Below are 18,173 nucleotides of genomic sequence, written 5' to 3'. Positions count from 1 at the left end.
AGCTTAAGCTTAATCCTTGAGCTAACTGAGGTTTCTTGGCAAGAGATAAGGCTAACCAAACGACTACCTATCAATATGCACGCGGCAGGTCCAACAAGACACTGAGCAAATTTACGCAGGAACCCAACAGCTCACAACAGACAGCAGAGCTATCTCGTACATGACACGGGCTACTGCCCAAAATACACTTCACCCCAGAATGACACCTCGACCTCGCGCTTCCAGTGATGACTTTCAGAATTCTTTCCTCACTTTTTTTTTTCTTGCCAGTCATGATACGCATGACAAAAATAAATCGGCATGGAGGACAGAGACCTCTATTTACATCCATTTGCAAGCTGTAAAAATAGACATCTGTAGAATACGTGGGCCGACCACCCGGTTACAAGCACTTGTTTGGCTTTTGCAGTTTTATTAGCTAGTCGACACCATACTAAGCATACAATCATACCCTGACCCCGGGCTTGCGGTTAGGGTCATATGGCTCATGTGTATGCCTTCAGTCTCGTGAGTCTCTTTACGAGCTTGGTGCTATGGGTGCGGTGTGACGGGTGTTTGGCTTTCAGGCTAAAGGAAGTCTGCGGCTGAGGCAGGCAGAATGGCACGGCGTTCTCCATCTGAGGCTTTGAGACTAAGGATTTTTTAATGGCAGATTTATTCTCTTAAAACCTTTTTCAAAGACACTTTTACACAAAGCTAAACAAAACACTTCTAAATGGTTTCAAAAGCCAACTAGTCTAGTCAGTTTCTGGCTAATCATGAAAAATCAACACCCTCGTTTTAACATGACCTGTGGTTCAAGACGTTGAGGAGCAGCCAGTCAGAATATGCTTTTTCCCCCCAATGAACACACCCCATATCTCATACAAATATCCAATTATTCCCTAGTGCCTTTGTGCCATTTAGAATCTTTGCCACTTGTGCATCCCCTCCCTTCTGTCTGTATGCCTGAAAAGGTTACATTTTATTGAGGACAAATCTGGTGACATTCAGGGACGAGGCCGATACGAGAGCAGACTGCAGTTCTATCGGGTACGTCAGGTGGAACAGGAAAGGGCTCCTCTGATAAACATGGAGGCTTGATGACATGCTCGCACAAAGCGAGATAGCCAATGAGAAATGGCTCTCTCGGTTCCCATTGTACACTCAACCAGTCAGCTCTGCTGTGTGGCATCGATCAAACGTGCAGTCCTATCTACAATGTCTATCGCACAAACTTGTGAACTCCATTCGCCGCATTTTCCAAGCGAGCACAACATGCCAATTTAAAACACCACAACTGAATACACAAAGACACAGACAAACGTATGCATTCCTTCGATCCTATTTTCACTATTTCCGAGTAAAACAACTTCAAATGAAGCACCCACTTCACTTGACTTGAGACGCTGACGTGATCAAGTGACACCATTAGAGTGAACGTTTGCAAACACAATTACAGAATAACATTAAGCTACAGTAGGCAAGCAAACAGGTAGGAACAGAAGACTGCTTAAGTGAGGCAATGGAAAAAAAATACCGCGCAGGGTACCCCAGGCACAGTGCTCTTATCTATATAGCATATGTGGTGCATGCTTGAAGGCGGGCGGTTTAGTGAAACCACGCTTTCAGTTACAGACAGATGAGAAGGCGAGGCCATGGATCACATTAAACTATGTAGGTCACCTGAATACATTTGGGTTCTTCCAACATTGACACAAGACACTATTGTTGCAGGGCTATACCACCCTCTTTTTTTGCTCTTATACTCTCTCAAACACTTGTGCTCCCGGACTGTTTCCTTTAACCAGGGCCTCCAGTACATTCGTCAGCTCGCCGTGTTTGGAGAGAACATTCTCCCCATACTATATATCCAGGAGATCGCCTCTTGAACCCCCCTTCTAGGTTCCACAGCTTCTACAGATATTTCATCCTCCCTCGACACCTCAGTGAATTATACGCACTTGGGCAGATTTAAGATATTTATCATGAATATTTTTAGACGGCCTCGGGTTTCACCCAAACAACAGCACGCGGCACTGTCAGCAACCTTTTCACACCATATAGCTTATAACAGTGACAGGGTGAGGTCGCGGGCTGCCATGGCAGCTATATGTTTCACAGTAAGCATGCAACCAGAGATTGCACAAGCCACATTTAGCAGGATTTTTTTTCTCCTTATTTGGCAAAAAAGGAAAAGGCTTGGGTGACCTTGCATTTGCTTCATGTGACCAGACATGCAGTTGGTCATTCCAGTGTCCTTGCTTGCAGGGTTTAATGTGTGTGTGCAGTTCTATATCCTATGTATTGTCTACATACTGTACAGTAAGCGACGTGCCCTAATATAAGTGCTGGTGCTTTGTGGCAGATTTAGCTATTGAGAGGTCTGTGTCAAACTACCCCACTGTTTATCTTCATTGATAAGAATTTATAATACAATGACTGGCGCCATTGTCCTGTAATCGGACACTCAAGACAGCAAAATGAGCACCAAATAGAACAATATTTATTCTAATTTGTCAAAATGAAGCATCACTGTGTGTGTGTGTGTGTGTGTGTGTGTGTGTGTGTGTGTGTGTTAGACTGTTTCGAATCATTTAGGCTAGATGTGTATGGGTGCCAAAAACAATTGGATTAAACCCGAAGTTATCCGATTTCACTGCGGCACCACATCACACATTCTACATGACATTGATTGCAGCTGAACCTTCCTCAGCAAGACCTTTTACAGTAAAGTGCATAATGCTGACTATGATATTGTGCCGTATTGAAGTGATCCCTCTATTGCAGTTGATGACAGCATTTCAGTAGACATAATAGAATTGTTCTGCTGGGATGATATGGATCAGGTTTTATGTGGAGACAGCATTAGATCAAAGTATCTACCTAAGAACTGTCAATGTAGTAAAACTTTCATAAAGAAAGATAGGCTGTAATGAAAAAATAATAAAATAACTCTCTTTTTGATTAAATGACAATATGAGACTTTTAGTTGTGTGTAATTTTGCTTGTGACTGCAGAGAGTACGCTCAACTGAATGTGCATGCATATGGGTGTGAACATATACAGTATGTGTGTGTGTGTGTGTGTGTGTGTGTGTGTGTGTGTGTGTGTGTGTGTGTGTGTGTGTGTGTGTGTGTGTGTGTGTGTGTGTGTGTGTGTGTGTGTGTGTGTGTGTGCGTGTGTGCGGTGTGTGTGTGTGTTTGGCAGAGGTAAAAGAACAACCTGTCTCAGGAATAGAGTCAACAGCATTATCTTTGTGGCTTTTGTTTAGTCAGTGAAAAGATCTGAGCAAGCCAACGCTCTGCATGAGTTTTGGCCTTATCATGGTCTGCAGTTCAATCGAAAGTCAATCAAAAGCACAGGGCCTGCTATCTTAGCCGTTTCCGGCATAATCTGAGAAGAGGAGAGACGGAGAGAGGGAGGGATGGAGACGACCGCGTTGGGCGTATCTGTCTACGTGTGAGAGAGTCCAAGAGATAGGAGGAAAGAGGAGGGAGAGCAGTGTTGTCACGATACCAAAATTATGAATTTGATACAAGACATGCCATGAGTACGGTATCTCGATACTCGATACTGAAACGATACCAGGCCAAATACTACAATGTCTGGAAAAGAAGGTACGCAGACCTCCGCCAAGTGTATTGAGTAATTTGTGTTGAATTTGGTGCACTTTTATAGTGTGCAGGTCAATTCTGGGCTCTAAACTTCCTACATAATTGTTATATATCTCGTCAAAATTCACTGATGAAGGAAGGTTCGCTTTATCTCAGAAAAGTACACTCGTTTCATTTAGGCTATAGCCTATTTGTTAACCTGGTGTTCTTTGAGCTTTTTAAAATGTTGAGATGTATGCGAGGTGCTTAGACAAGTTGTATGCGTAGCCTAGGCCTACAGTACTTGCTTTTGAATGACTTAGAAACATATTTCACAGATGGGCCTCTGCGTACCTGTTGGCTTGCCTTCACTATCTGCAATGCATCCGAAATAGTTCCAGATTTCACTTTGACGTTTTGTTTTATCCACAAAGACCTTGTGTTGACGTTTGCTGCACACTCACTCACAAAAGCCGCCTGCTAGACACGCCCACTTGCCTGGATGCATGCAAGGAGCATAGGAGAGAAAAAGCAGTCCACAGAACGCTATCATTTTAATAAAGTATCGATTCTAAAAAGCGTCGGATACCGCATCACTTTTTGTGTGAAGGCATCGTGATACCTTTCTAGTATCGGTACACCGTGCAACACTAAGGGAGAGCAAGGAGAGAGAGAGAGAGAAGAGAGAGAGAGAGAGAGAGAGAGAGAGAGAGAGAGAGAGAGAGAGAAGGGAAAAGGGAAAGAGCGAGGGAGGGGATGCCTGAATCTGGTCCAGGCCATTAAAATTCTTTGTCCTTGTATGTTCTTGGTGTGAAAGAGCTGAAATTCAGCAGCCCATGACCAGAGAGTGATGAGCGGGAACAGGAGATAGAGAGAATGACGGAGAGAAAGAGATCTGTGAACGCCCTTCAGCGCCAGCGGAGAGACTTCATCCAGCTTCCCTGGAAGCACCGAGAGAACCATGCCAATCATTCCACCAAGGGAACACCACTGATTACCCACACACGCACGCACACACGCGCACTCACACACGCACACAAAAGCTGTGCCGACTGTAGTAAACGAATGCCAACACTGGCACTCATTTTTATAATCCATGGCTGAAGTCAGCCCTCTGATTGCTGCTGTCTTACTTCAGTCTCAACACACCTCCGGCTGCCTGCTCTCATCACCTCAAAGGATTTCAGGGCTCCTTCAGATTGCACTGTACTGCACTGTACTGTCCTGTCCACCCAGGAAAAATAACGCTTTTATGTTGCTGGCCAAATGAAGACTTGGAGGGGGAAAATCTTTTTAAAATAAACAAGCTATAAATAATCCAAATACTTCACTCAGATCACTGTTTGTATGTTTATGGCAAAGGAAATTGTAGGCTTCTAAATATTCTGTCCCTAGGATCATTACATCTCGGACGGATGGTTAAGAGTTGTTTACACAAGACAATGACTCCATGGCATGCAAAGCGTCACAAAAAAGATTATGATTATCACCAAAGGAGAAGACAAATACAGACAGAGTTAAAGCTGCTTGCCATAACTTGATGGATTTTCTTTTTTGCTAGCGTAAAAAGAAAAAAATGTGAGTGACCGTGCATAGGTTTTGGCTCGAGAGGTTCCCAAAAGCCCGGGCGAGTGTGCACAGAGAAGGAGCCGCTGGGGCGGCAGCCAAGTGAGGGGCCCATCCTGGGCCACGGTGCCAAGGAAAATAGCTCTCCCCCTCTCCCACTCGGCACTGGGGGAGCTGCACGCTGCTCCAACACCCCTGCTTGAGTCGGAGGAATGCTATTCCTACACATGAACTATCTTCCCTCTCTCTCTCTCTCTCTCTTTCTCTCTCTCACTCACTCTTTCTCTGTCTCTGTCTCTCTCTCTCTCCCACTCTATTTTTTCACCTATAAAGCTGGGGTTAGAAAAATGGAACAAAAACGAGAAAGGTCACTTTCTCCAGTTTCATTCTACACCGCTCGCTGCTCTCTCTCTCTCCTTCTCTCTTTCTCTCCTTCTCTGGCTCGTGCTTTTACGCTCCAGTGTAGTGCTGCAGTGACTCCTTACGGGAAGCCTCCTTATGGAGCCCGGCAACTGACATTCCCATCAGTGTGCCGACGCACGTGTGCCGATCTGAGGTGCCGAACTTCTTGCACTATTATCGTTCGCCGCGACATTCTTAGTGGCAGCTAACGACAGCACCACCCAAACAGCTTCATTATGGGAGTCTTCAGGCAGTGACAAGAGTGCAGGGTTCTGCGTTTTGCCATATGCGTGTGTGTGTGTGTGTGTGTGTGTGTGTGTGTGTGTGTGTGATGGCACTGGTTTTCGTTAAGGGTTTCATTAATCTGTGGCGCACGTGAAGCGCCCAGAGCCCCCCTGTCTCTCATGTCGCCTTCATTAAAACTGCTTTAGTTTAAACTGGGCCAAAAGCCACGCGCTTCTCCCGTGGAGATGCCCTGGACGGTGTCCAGCGCCTGGACCATGGAGGGACTGGGCTGTGCTCTGCTGACTCGGAGAGAGCCACGCAACACACGTGAACGTGCATACACGCACACACACACAGATACACACACACACACACACACACACACTCAAACATTACAAATATTGTAACGTGAACGCATATACAGAGACATATGCACATAAATAGATACCGCACACATACACAGGCTACACATGCAGAGACACACACCCACACACACATATACACATAGCACACACATGTGCTTTCAGTTCAAAAAGCCATCAAAGAGAGAGAGAGAGAGAGAGAGAGAGAGAGAGAGAGTAAGCAAGAGAAGGAGAGAGAAGAGGCACCCCCATTACAAGGAAGTTCCCATGACCCGGGGCTTGTAAAGGGGCTGGAGGCATGCAGTGTGCCCCAGTCATCTGATCTCTGCCAGACAGAGAGCCTGTGAACGCAAACGTGAGCGGGAGTGGGAGAGGGAGAGCCCAACTCGGAGGGGGCCAACACTCCGTCAAAGCTGCCTTCCCCCCCGGCACACACACACACACACACACACACACGAAAAAAACCCAGGTCCAGGTGTATAGGATTTCTGCTGGACTACCATGAAAAATATATGAAACGCCATGCTCTGGGAGCACCCACGTGTAATTTATATACGACTACTTGAGCAGGCGTGACAGCCGTAATATTGCGCTAGGTCATAATCATTACTTAGACTGGACAAAGACGGACTTCTTGCTCATGTGCTTTCAAGCTCACTTGGGTTTTTGCGGAGCACTATGGGAAAAGGCAGTTGTTTACTCAACGTCCAGCACACCTCCTGCAGCTAGCTTACAACACATCCAAAATAAATGGACAGCAAAGACCGCGCCGTATATACGCTGGAAGTGTTCTCGCCTGAGCAACGTTATCTTTTTTTCCCCCAGTACATTTCCCTCATATTTTATCTCACCGATGAAATATGGATGCCAGTATCTGCTACACAAGAGAAGTATGTGAGCAGCATATCATGTGTGTATCCAATGCTACAGTACGTGTAAACAAACATACTGATCCTGTGCCAAAATCAATCACGTCGGATGGCAATTTTCTACGTGTGAAGTGAACATGTGTGTCCCCTTTACATGTCTGTGTTAAAGCACTTGCTGCAGCTATGCTAGCTCGTGCGTTCGCATATGGAAAATCGGTACCGCTAACTACTCTCATCTGAGGCCATTTAGACTGGCAGAGGCGACCCGAGACAGGTTAAATCTGAAGTGTTTACTCCGTGGGAGTGAATCAATACTAGCCAACCCTACATCTCGAGCAGGAAACCGTCCGCGGGAGAGACCTCCCGGGGCTACGAGTACACATATGCCTAACTCATCTCAGTCTGTATGCACATACAGTATAAATCCTTACAGGATATACTGTACATGTTTGTGTATGTATTTTTGAATATGTATGTATATGTCATTTATAAATACACCCATTCACACAAATACGTAAGATGTGTCTGTATATAAAGTGTCTTTAGATGTCTGTGCGTGTGTCTGTCGGCAGACACAAACAAATACACCCATGACTGAATGAGTCTGTGTGAGTCCGCGTGTGCATTCGGCTGACATACTATTCACTCCGGTGCGTTTTTGGGACTCATACTGTACATTCCTTCTAGTTCTTGCAAAAAGGACATAACTTTAAAAAAAGACCTGTTCTTTATAATGAAAAAAACATCTCCACCCTGTCTGACATGCTTGTCACTAAAGACGTCAGCGATCGCTTCTCCACCAACACCAGCCTCTCTTTCTCTCACATTCTACGCTGCAGTTCTACCGCTCCCTCTTCCTGGGACATTTCGGTACATTCTGTGCTGTCAGGACACAACTGAGGAACTGAACGTTGCCCATCAAGAGCTCTTAAAACAACACTAACCACCCCCCCCCCCCCCCCCCGCACACACACACACACACACCACCACCACCACCCCCACCTGTTACACGGCTTTCATCTCCCCAATCTCAAAAGGGCCACTCATGACTCATGCCTGTGTCACACTTGTTGCACCGCAGGAATCACCACTCTGCAACGCCACATTTTCTACTTTCTTTTTTTTCCCTCTTTCTTTTTTTTTTTTTTAAGACAACCGAAGCAATTATTGCGGAATATGTGTGGCGTGTTGTTTATGCGTCCCTTCTTTTGCAGATTTTTTTGCAAACTGGTTTTGTGACATTAGAAAACCATTTGTCGTCCCTGCCCTGAGCGCTAATGTGTGGGACGCGAGCCTTCCACGTACTGTAGGTGTGCCTGCCAGAGGCACGAGAGAGGGAGGGAGGGAGGGAGGGAGAGAGAGAGAGAGAGAGAGAGAGAGAGAGAGAGAGAGCAGGCGCACGGACGGAGGTGACATGGATATGGGCGGGGTAATTAGGGACCTAATTACTGCTGGAGAGATGATCTAGGAAAAATCTAAATGACTCTCCACACTGAATGGCAACCGCGCCACAGAGGCCCTGTGCTCTCCACTGGCACACGCAGATCCTCGTCTCCTCTCTACGGTGGCAGCCAATCAATTTGGGCTTCACGTGAAACATTCTTATGAAAATATCACTGGAATCTACCATAGAGAGGGTAAAAATCCTCAGTTCTGCATTTTTGTGTGTTCTTTTCTTCACATCTCAATCAACAGTTAAGACACCTCAAGTGATTTCGCATAATGCAAGGCATAAAGTTGTCTTTGTGCGCCATGTTTGTTCTTAAAGAAAGCTATAATTTAAGGGCCTAATTTAATTAGCTTGTTTGTGACTTGGCATATTTATTGCATGTCGTCTTTGCAAAAGCAAAAAAAAAAAACGTTCCCATAAATGTGGAAGCCCCTGAGGGGAATAAAAAATAAAATGGGGAGAATTCAGACACCGACACCTACGTACTGTACACCCACTCTCGAATACTGCTCTGGCAACGGCTCCAAAAGTGAAAAGAATTTGACTTCATGGCTGCCTGACAGATGCTGGAGCAACAGGTGTGCCAGAGGGACAGATACTAATCTTGACAAGTTGATGAATGGAGGTAAAATCACAGGAGCAGCAGTATCAACAAACAACAAAGAAGAGATGGAGATAGACAGAGGGAGAGAAAGAGAGCGAGGGAGGGAGGGAGGGAGGGAGGGAGGGGAGACGTTGGTTGCTTCCTGTTTCCTGCATGCGGGCCCCATCGGTGGCTTTCACCGTGACACCTCTCCTCTCTCTCTCCCTCCCTCTATCTGTGTCTCTATCTACTGTAATTCTCTAAGTGACCGAGAAATGAGAAGAAACCGTTGTGCACGAGAACGCTTAAGACATCAGTGGATTATCTGAAAGTGAAATATTTTTGGACTGTTCTTCCCTCTGTCTTGTACGCAAAGGTCAATAAATAACAATTAGTGGGTTTGAGGTTTTGGCGGCCTTTCTCTGGCAGACTCGGAATGACAAAGTGTCGGAGCCTAAGTATAGCGTGCCACGGGAGTCTTCCACAAAGACATCCCACTGCTGTGTTCCAGGGGTGACAGTACAAGCAAACAGAGACAACATCAGAACACAAGCCCATGACAACATCATTCCCCTTTCCAAAAAAAAATGGCTGCAACAAGAGAGGAAAGCCTCTTCTGTTTTGCAATTCTGGCAAGAAACGAAAGAAAGTATCTACTGAAGAATTTACACAGGGTCAAAATAGAGGGGTCTCCTGCTGCAATGACTCAAAGGAAATGGGCATGAGAAGGAGTACAATGAAGCCATCATGGTGGCTATACAGTATGTCAGTTGTGGAGGGTATAAACAGTGCTATTCCCATTTACATTACAATTCCCCTTCACTGAGCTAAGGACACTGTCTCCTCTGTTTCTGTACCTTCACAGTCACACAACTCAGGCCTAACAAACACACACACACAAACACACACACACAAACATACACACACACACAAACATACAGAAACAGATCCTCTGACTCGGATAACCTACTCTAATGAAATACCACAGGCAGCTATTTTCTGCTTGATGGTAACAAGGTTTCATTTGGACGTGTATACATAAGTGGCAGTTTGGTGAATAAAAATAGGTCTCTGGCATAAGATGGATGGCCTAAAAATGTCAAAGGAGCAACAAGGAGTTGTCTTAGTCTCTTGGAGCCGGTCCATCTTGAATTCCTGAGGACCAAAAGATCACACACGGGCGCAAACACACACACACACACACACACACACTCACACACTCACAGACATATACACAAATAAACAAAGAAATACTACCTCGTAAAAATGCAGGCTTCGTTCAACAAAGTGACTTGGTTGTTATCCGAAGCTGATTTGAGGCGGCCCGAGCGGTCAAGAATCTGTGCGATCCTATCGCAGCATAAAAATGTGCTCATTATGTCGACATCCAGCAAAATCCCCCTGACATATGACCATATTTATTATCATGCTTAATATTATCCCCCTGCCCAAAACTGCCGCAGAGACAACAGGCTTGAAGGACTTCTTGAGCCAGCGGAAAATAGGGAGTCAGAACAAATGGAGAGGGGGTAAAGACCTGGCTTCAACTCTTAATGGAATTGGGCCATATATCAGGCTAAACAAACAGCCTATAGGGGAGCCAATGATATGATGACCGTGTGCTCTTTGGATTTTTTTCGCCAATGATTCCATCATCCGTTTTCTCAGACACTATCTGAAAAAGTTACACATTACCTCTGAAGATACATGATATTGGAGACAGTGCCAGCTCCCCCCTGAATGGCCCATCGAGCCTCAATTCAATTATCTCTTATCGTGGCTATCTGCGTTTGTTAGACTTTATCACTCCGCCGCGCATGTTGCATATTCACTGGCTCAACGGAAATCTATAATCGGACTGATTGAATTAAATAAAATTAAAACACTGCGCTCGGTTGACACACTTATCTTGGGTATTAAAAGCGAATGTGCGGATAGTCCACCAGTGACTCTTCGAACGGCAAAATGAGACACTTGGACCCTTTGCAGAGAAGACAGCCTTGCCTATCTAATTATTTTTTTTTTCCACCGTAATGAAAGCTGTAGACGGCAGAATCCCATTTACAGGCGGCAAGCGAATAAAGTTGTGATGCACTTTATCGGTTCCGGAGCTAAATTGATTTCTTTGCAGCAAAAAAAAAATTAAAAATAAAATATGCTAACTTTTCAAAAATGAAAATTTCCACTTAAAGCCTCAGCAGCAATGAAAAAGGTCACGTTACCGCCCCACGGGCCAACTGATCGATCTGTCTTTGAGACGATGGAATAAGGCCTTCGTCATGCCCCTCTACTGATAGACCACTTTTATGCATGACATTCATAACGATAAGTGCACCCCTCAGTGATGGCTCAGAAATGAGAGCGTCTGGCGTTAAAGGCAGAGGCTACGGGGCAAATTACAGAAAGGGCGACAGACGGAAAAAAGGCACATAATAGATCTGGTCATCGGGAGAGAGAGGAGAAAAACAAATGGCCGCTGAGAAAAGAGTCGAGGTTAGAGGACAGATTACAGAAGGGCGCAGATGGAGCGAGGGCAAAGAGCTGGTCAACCCGAGGCGGTGGGAGGGGGGATCACACACAGTCGGTCATTGAGAATCGAACCCGGTTGTCTTTTCTTAGAATGAAGTTTGCGCCCGCGCCGTTGGCAAAGAGGGAGCGGCCGGCGCTTCACTTCCCTTCTCCTGCCAGAGAGAGCAAACAAAAACAGTCTCTTCTCTCTCTCTCTCTCTCTCTATCTCTCCCTCTCTCTCTCTCCGTCTCTGGTGCTCTCAGGAGTGTTCCCCAATGCCAGCCCGCCTGTGGGAGACACAGGGCACAGGGACTGTCGCACGGAGACACACTCTTCATAACCCACTGCACTAGCAACAATGAAAACCTGCCAACTCCTCACCCAACAAACAAATAAAAAAAAACAAATCCTCAATCCTTCCCTGTTTCTTTCCCTCTTTCTTGGGACTTGAATTTCCCCTTGGGGATCAACAAAGTATCTATCTATCTATCTATCTATCTATCTATCTATCTATCTATCTATCTTCTTCATTCATTTGTGTGCTTCTTTCTCAGTTTTTCTCTCTTGTCTAACTTGCTCTTCCGAGACGTCTTGGTCTCCCCACTGGCTCTCTAGGCTCTCTCTCACCCCCTCCCTCTCTCTCTCCCCCTCCCTCTCTCTCTCTCTCTCTCCTTCTCTCTCTCCTTCATGATAAAAAAACACATAAGCCACCCAGCCTGGATCAGCTACACTGGGTTAAGATTTAGTGGTGTTAATAAGTGTGAAGCGTGCCCACATAAAACAGCCTCTCAGCTCTCCAATCCAATAAAGGCCATTTTATATGTTATTATTTTCCCATGCCGAGCCCAGTCCGGCTGCTCGCATTGCAGGGGGGGGGGGGGGGGTAAGAGGAGAGGAGGGGCAGGCTGGTTTTGGAGTGATCGTGGGGGTGTGCACACAGAGGGCGGGGCAGAGAGGGGGCGGGGGGGGGGGTAAGTGTGGGAGGGGATAGACCCATCTCCAAAACCCGGCTCAGAGCCCAGGGTGGTTGCTGGCAACAGCGGACCTGGAAACCACAGTGTAGCTACGAACAACTGGCCGGCAGAAGGCATGAAAAAAAAAAAACACACACACCCACACCAACACCCACACACACACACACAACACCAACAACAACACCAACAACAAGAGCAACAACAACAACAACAACAGCAAAACTAACAAGGAGTATACAGTGAGCACACTAACGCCAGCATGACAAGGGGAAAAAAGACAATATGACGAAGCAAAAAGGTAAAGAAAGGCATTTAAGGAAAAGGACAAATTACCACAGGGGTTGAACAGGAGAGAGAGACATCAGAAAACATGAGCTGTAACTACAACTGAGGGAGGAAACACACAGAGATGGGCACCCTGAGACCCTGTGTCTTAGCATTCATCTTTGTATCTCTGCTTGTGTGTGTGTGTGTGTGTGTGCGCGCGCGCGCGCAGACAAGCACACAGTTGGGTTATCTCGAAAGCAGCGGCAGTGGCTCACACTTGTGGCGATCAAACCGCACACTGATAAATCCAGCCTTGTTCCACAGCACAGTGGTTTTGCGCTTATCAGCTGAGCGGCTGCACTGTCCTACGGCGGGCAGGGGGAGAAAAAAAAGGGACAGAAAGAATGGAGCGAAAATGCCTGATGATGATTTCAAACCCTGAATAAAGGAGACGGAGACCCCAAGCCATCTCTCTGTGCAGCAGTGCTGTATAAGCAATGGTAATGAGGAGAGAGGGCGCTACCATTACAGACATGGGGTCGAACACCTTACACACAAACACATACCGCACTCACCCACACACACACACACACACACACACATCCAAATGCTACAAGCAACAGTTCAGCTCCAAGGGGGGGTTTGAGAGAACACACCAGTTGCTGTCTCCATTAAAAAAAAACAGGGGCGATGCAGTGTTGAAGACAATTATATTCAGATGACCCCCAGTGCATATTTCACACAAAGCCATGGGCTAGTTAAAGCTCACATTGGCGTGGGGGGGAAGCCACCCTGAAACCTTTTCACCCCCTGCATGGACTCGGCCTCTTATCTTGTCCACCCTGGAGGCCTCATCGCGGGGCTTTGCGGTCGCCCTCCCAGGCCACGTGGCCGTATTTGTCAGCGCTTCGTGCTTTTTTTTCCTCCCTTCTCTCTCTCGCCCGGATACCGGGAGGAAACTTGTAAAAAGCAAGGGGCTCACGAGTAGAAAAAGTGACCAGGGAAAAAAACATGAAACACTACTGTATTACAACATGGGATTTCCTGTCCTTTCAAGCAGTGGCTTTGTGAGAGACTGTGTGTGTGTGTGTGTGTGTGTGTGTGTGTGTGTGTGTGTGGGTTTACTGCTGCTTGTCTGTGATAATTAGGGTGGTGTTTGCAACATGAAAACAAGGGGCCCCATAGGATTTTAATGTAATACTGTTGGCACTCGCAACCGGGCGAGAAAATGCCTAATCAAGAAATGAATGGTCTGGCCCTTGGGTTGGGTGTTTTCTAGTTTGGCTTAACACTGGCGAAATTATGTGCAACCCTTGCACCACCACAATGCCCCGTCACACAAGCATCATCTGCCATGCACTTGTACAAGCAAAACTGTGCACATTGAATCCTTAACAATGTATCATTAATCTTTACACACAACAAAACACAGCAAAACAAGTGGTTTTGGAAAGATAATCTGTTGTCCACTCATGAATGTTCCCAGGGTTTAACCGTATCCATGCCTCTCTTTTTTTTTTGAGAATGTGCCAGAGCCATTTCTAAGTCAGTCCTCTGCTATAAACATCAAATGCTAAGGCAAGGAGCAGGTATGCAGAGAGATATAGGCAGGATATCGGCCAAGATCCACTGCGTGGAGCCATACCGCGCTTTAGTGCCGTAGAAGACATGAATGCGCCCTCTCTCGCGCTCTCTCTTTCTTTCTCTCTCTCTCTCTCTCTCAGATGAATGATGGATTTTTTTCCGCTCAGATGGATGAGTATGCCTTTGCTGTATGGTGGGGGAGGGGAGGGGAGGGGGGGAAAAGCAACCTGCACTTGCTCAGCATATGGGGAATATAATCTAATTAACACAGCGGCATGAGCACGAAGACCCCATCTGAAAGATGTCCCAGAGCATAGAACAAGACAGACACCGAGACCTAAATGCATTTAGCTTCACCCCAATGCACAGCCCCAGTGCTGGCTGAGGGGGGTGGGAGCGGGCTCTTTTATTAGCCAGCACTGTGCACAATGTTTGACTGCATTCAAAAATCAAATAAATTACTTTGACAAACCATTTTTTTTTTTAACCATTCCACAGACACCCATCTGAAAATGCCAAACATGGTGAAATTACCCAGAATGCTTTTTCCAATGTTAGGGTGACATCATAATGTGGTTAACTGCTCTGAGGACCTCAACAGCAGTACCAAAACCAGTGCTTGCATAACTGAACTTTCTCACTTGCCCCATTTCCCCATATAGTGAGGAGGAGTGCATAGCAGGCCAAGGGAAGGGGCCACTGACTGGGGCAAGGTCATCTAAGATTTCCTCCAAAATACATACACAGCCACGTTGGGGCTAAACTTGGGCAAGTCGAACGGCCTAGATGTTGTTATTGTCTATGCCTACACAAACATCAGTGCCGTAAAATCTGCATACGCTTAATTCGTGTTAGGGTGATGTGTGCCTTAAGTAAGAATGTATTTTATGGCGTACTACGGGGCCGCTACAGGTGTTGTGGCAACTGTAACCACCAACGAAAAACTGAGCCGTGAAATGTCATTAGACTTACAACTAAGGCTTTTTTGGTAGTCCACGTATGAATTATATGAAACGGTGCAAGTTATAGCGCAAGGAAAAAATATTTATAGTGTCTGAGTAGGCCAAGGGTAAACTGTAGCGCATAAATTTTCAAACAAACCCGCTCGTGATTAATGTAGCCTATGGGAGACCTTTTGAGAGGAGAACAGCGTTCATTTCAGCCTAACGCAGGGTTTCTAGGACATGTTGATAAGGCGGCTTGTTTAATAGCAATTGAGGTCAGGGGGACCCAGTGATTGCCACAAATACACACAATGTGCATCATTATCATGTTAGAAAATGTTGAAAATTACCAGTTAAGTTTATTGCATCATAAAATTCTGCTCGCATTGTAAAACTGCAGTTTATCAGACGGCGTCGGCGAGCGTTAAAGGCTCGCCTAAATCACTGATAAGAAATAGAAAAGGGCACTCGCAGAGCGCAGACCTGTCTGGACAAAATGCCCTATCTCGCAATGTTGGCGAAAGTGAAAAATAGCCTAATTTGTGGATCCTCACCAACGCGTAATGGGCTTTTCCTGGACCCATGCTATCCTCCAAGTTTGGAGAAAATTGGTACTTTTTGCGCAATCATTCAGTCAGTCAGGCAAACAAGACACACAAACAAGCAATCCGAACCAAACGCATTACCTTTGGTGAAGGTGATTGAGAAATTTGCTAAGGCAAAGGCCTTCAATTGAGGGGAGCAGTGAGTAGTTGAGACACATTGTAGACTTTTTGATCGCCCAGGGGCAGCATTGTTTCACTGATACATTGTTGCACACTGTTTCGAAAAACCAACAGTCATTTGCACTTCATCACTTGAGCTGGATCTAATTACTTTATCAGGCTACAGACATTGTGAAACCCAATGTTCAACTTTACCTTACAAACATGTGACAGTTAATTCGCAGTTTTGAAAAGAAAAACCATTAACCGGTGTTTGAAAACTTACCTGGATATGCGTTAATAATTTTTATTGCAACTCATACATTATTTACAGCGTGATAAGGACCTGTGCACGTAGAGCCATAGCTGTTGTCCACCTATAATGTACGCATATGGAGCGTATGTGAGTGTGTGTGTGTGTGTGTGTGTGTGTGTGTGTGTGTGTGTGTGTGTGTGTGTGTGTGTGAGAGAGAGAGAGAGAGAGAGAGAGAGAGAGAGAGAGTCGCCTAGGCCTTTCATATATTGCAGGACTGCTTTGCTTTGAGCCTTCTGTAACTTTAGACCTTGCGTTTTCAATGTCAGCTGAATCGGTTATAAAGGCTGCCGACAACGTACACACTGATATTGTTAAAGCGGTAACGTGGAAGGCAAGGCCGACATTAAAATAGTGCTATAGCCTGTTACTATAGCTAGTTGGCTACCAGCGCCGTTGATCTGTCAAACCCGAAGAGCTAGCTACAGGAGTTGAGTTAGCTTCCCATGGTAAAATAGCACATACGCTAAATGCATGACCACCATGTAATACTGGCAATACTAACAATGTATGAGCAATAGTAACACTTACCACCGGTTTCTTCCGTCGCCGAAGACGCAAACTGGAACCTTTCGGGACAGAAAACGGGGCTGGGAATGTCCAGGCTGTCCCTCAATCCGGTGCAAGTGTAGTAGTAGCCTATACACTGCACAGTAAGGGATATTCGAGCTAATTCCTCCGCAGGGCGCAGCGTGCCGTCAAATTAATGTTTCATGCAGTTCCCGTGTTGCTCTTTAGCGAATTCACTGTGCGCTCGTTATTGTGGATTTTCCTTGGTATGTGGGGAAAAAGTGCTCCGGTCGTGTTCGTTGGCTGCCACGACAGGGGTAGGAAATCAAGAGAAATACTATTGCTCCTCCTCCCCTCGCTCTTGTACAGTACAGGGCGCGCACAGCTCGCAGCCCGTATAAAACAATTCAATAAAACCATCTACTGCTCTCTACAGGACTGACATTGTAAAATACTTGTAGCGGAGACTGTTCGGTTGTAATAGCACCACAAACGCAGGACAAAACAACCGACTGCCAGTCACACAGTGGGCGAGACAGCGGTGAAAGAGGTAAGGACGGACGTCCTGTGAGGATACGGTAGCACCACGGTGTGTCGGCGTAGTGGGCATCTTCTACGAGAAAAGTCAGCACACATCAACAGCTCCGTATCCTCACCTATGCACCAGCTCCCCCTTATCTCGTTGCTGCAGCCCACTTTTGTTTCGCGCAGTAATGTAGATTGTATTTTCCAATAGTTAGCCCATGTCTGGAAATATACTTAGACTGTGGGAGAAAATCTATTTGTAAAACATCAATTATTTAGATACAAATTAGATAAGTGTCCTGTTTATCTCGGTCCGTATTTTTTTCCTCTCTCAAATTAAGAATACATTTTTGATGTGTATCACTGTTCATTTATAATTCATTAATTAAGCTATTGATTTAACATACATTTATTATTATTGGACAATGTTTTCCAAGCCAGTGGGTAAGTTTTAGCAGAGTGCTTTGAAGTGCACTGAAGTGATTAAGTCACGTAGGCCTACAGCTCCGGCTAAACGCGGGAATAAGGTTGCTCTGTGTCTATATTTGGGTTTGAGCGCGCGTTTCCGTGCATTTGCGTGGGGGTCTCGCGACCAATTTTGAAAACTGAAGATACTAATGGCCGTTAACACCATGGCGATATAACAGCCTAATAGATGAGATCCAACATGGATACAAGCCTAGACTCCTGATTTATTTGACCAAATGTGCAATTGAGTGCTTCGTCCACGTTAAATGTTTATTGTTTACACATTGCAATCATTCCTAATCATTTGTATCAGAAGAAACTGCTAGTGTATAGAAACCTCAAC

At 45.7% G+C, this 18,173-nt stretch overlaps 1 protein-coding gene across 2 annotated transcripts in view; it reads right to left on the bottom strand.

The window, feature by feature from the left end:
- The window catches only part of LOC134070491 (thyroid hormone receptor alpha), a 131,394-nt gene extending 114,265 nt beyond the window's left edge, over positions 1–17,129 (bottom strand). For both annotated transcript variants that reach the window (XM_062526873.1, XM_062526874.1), the window contains exon 1: positions 16,859–17,129. The gene's annotated coding sequence lies outside the window, so the exon portion shown is untranslated. The remainder of the gene's footprint in view (positions 1–16,858) is intronic.
- Between the last annotated feature and the right edge of the window lie 1,044 nt (positions 17,130–18,173).

This window comes from Sardina pilchardus, chromosome 22 (genome assembly GCF_963854185.1).
Source record: "Sardina pilchardus chromosome 22, fSarPil1.1, whole genome shotgun sequence".
Lineage (NCBI taxonomy): Eukaryota > Metazoa > Chordata > Actinopteri > Clupeiformes > Clupeidae > Sardina > Sardina pilchardus.
This window is presented reverse-complemented; position numbering and strand designations above follow the sequence as displayed.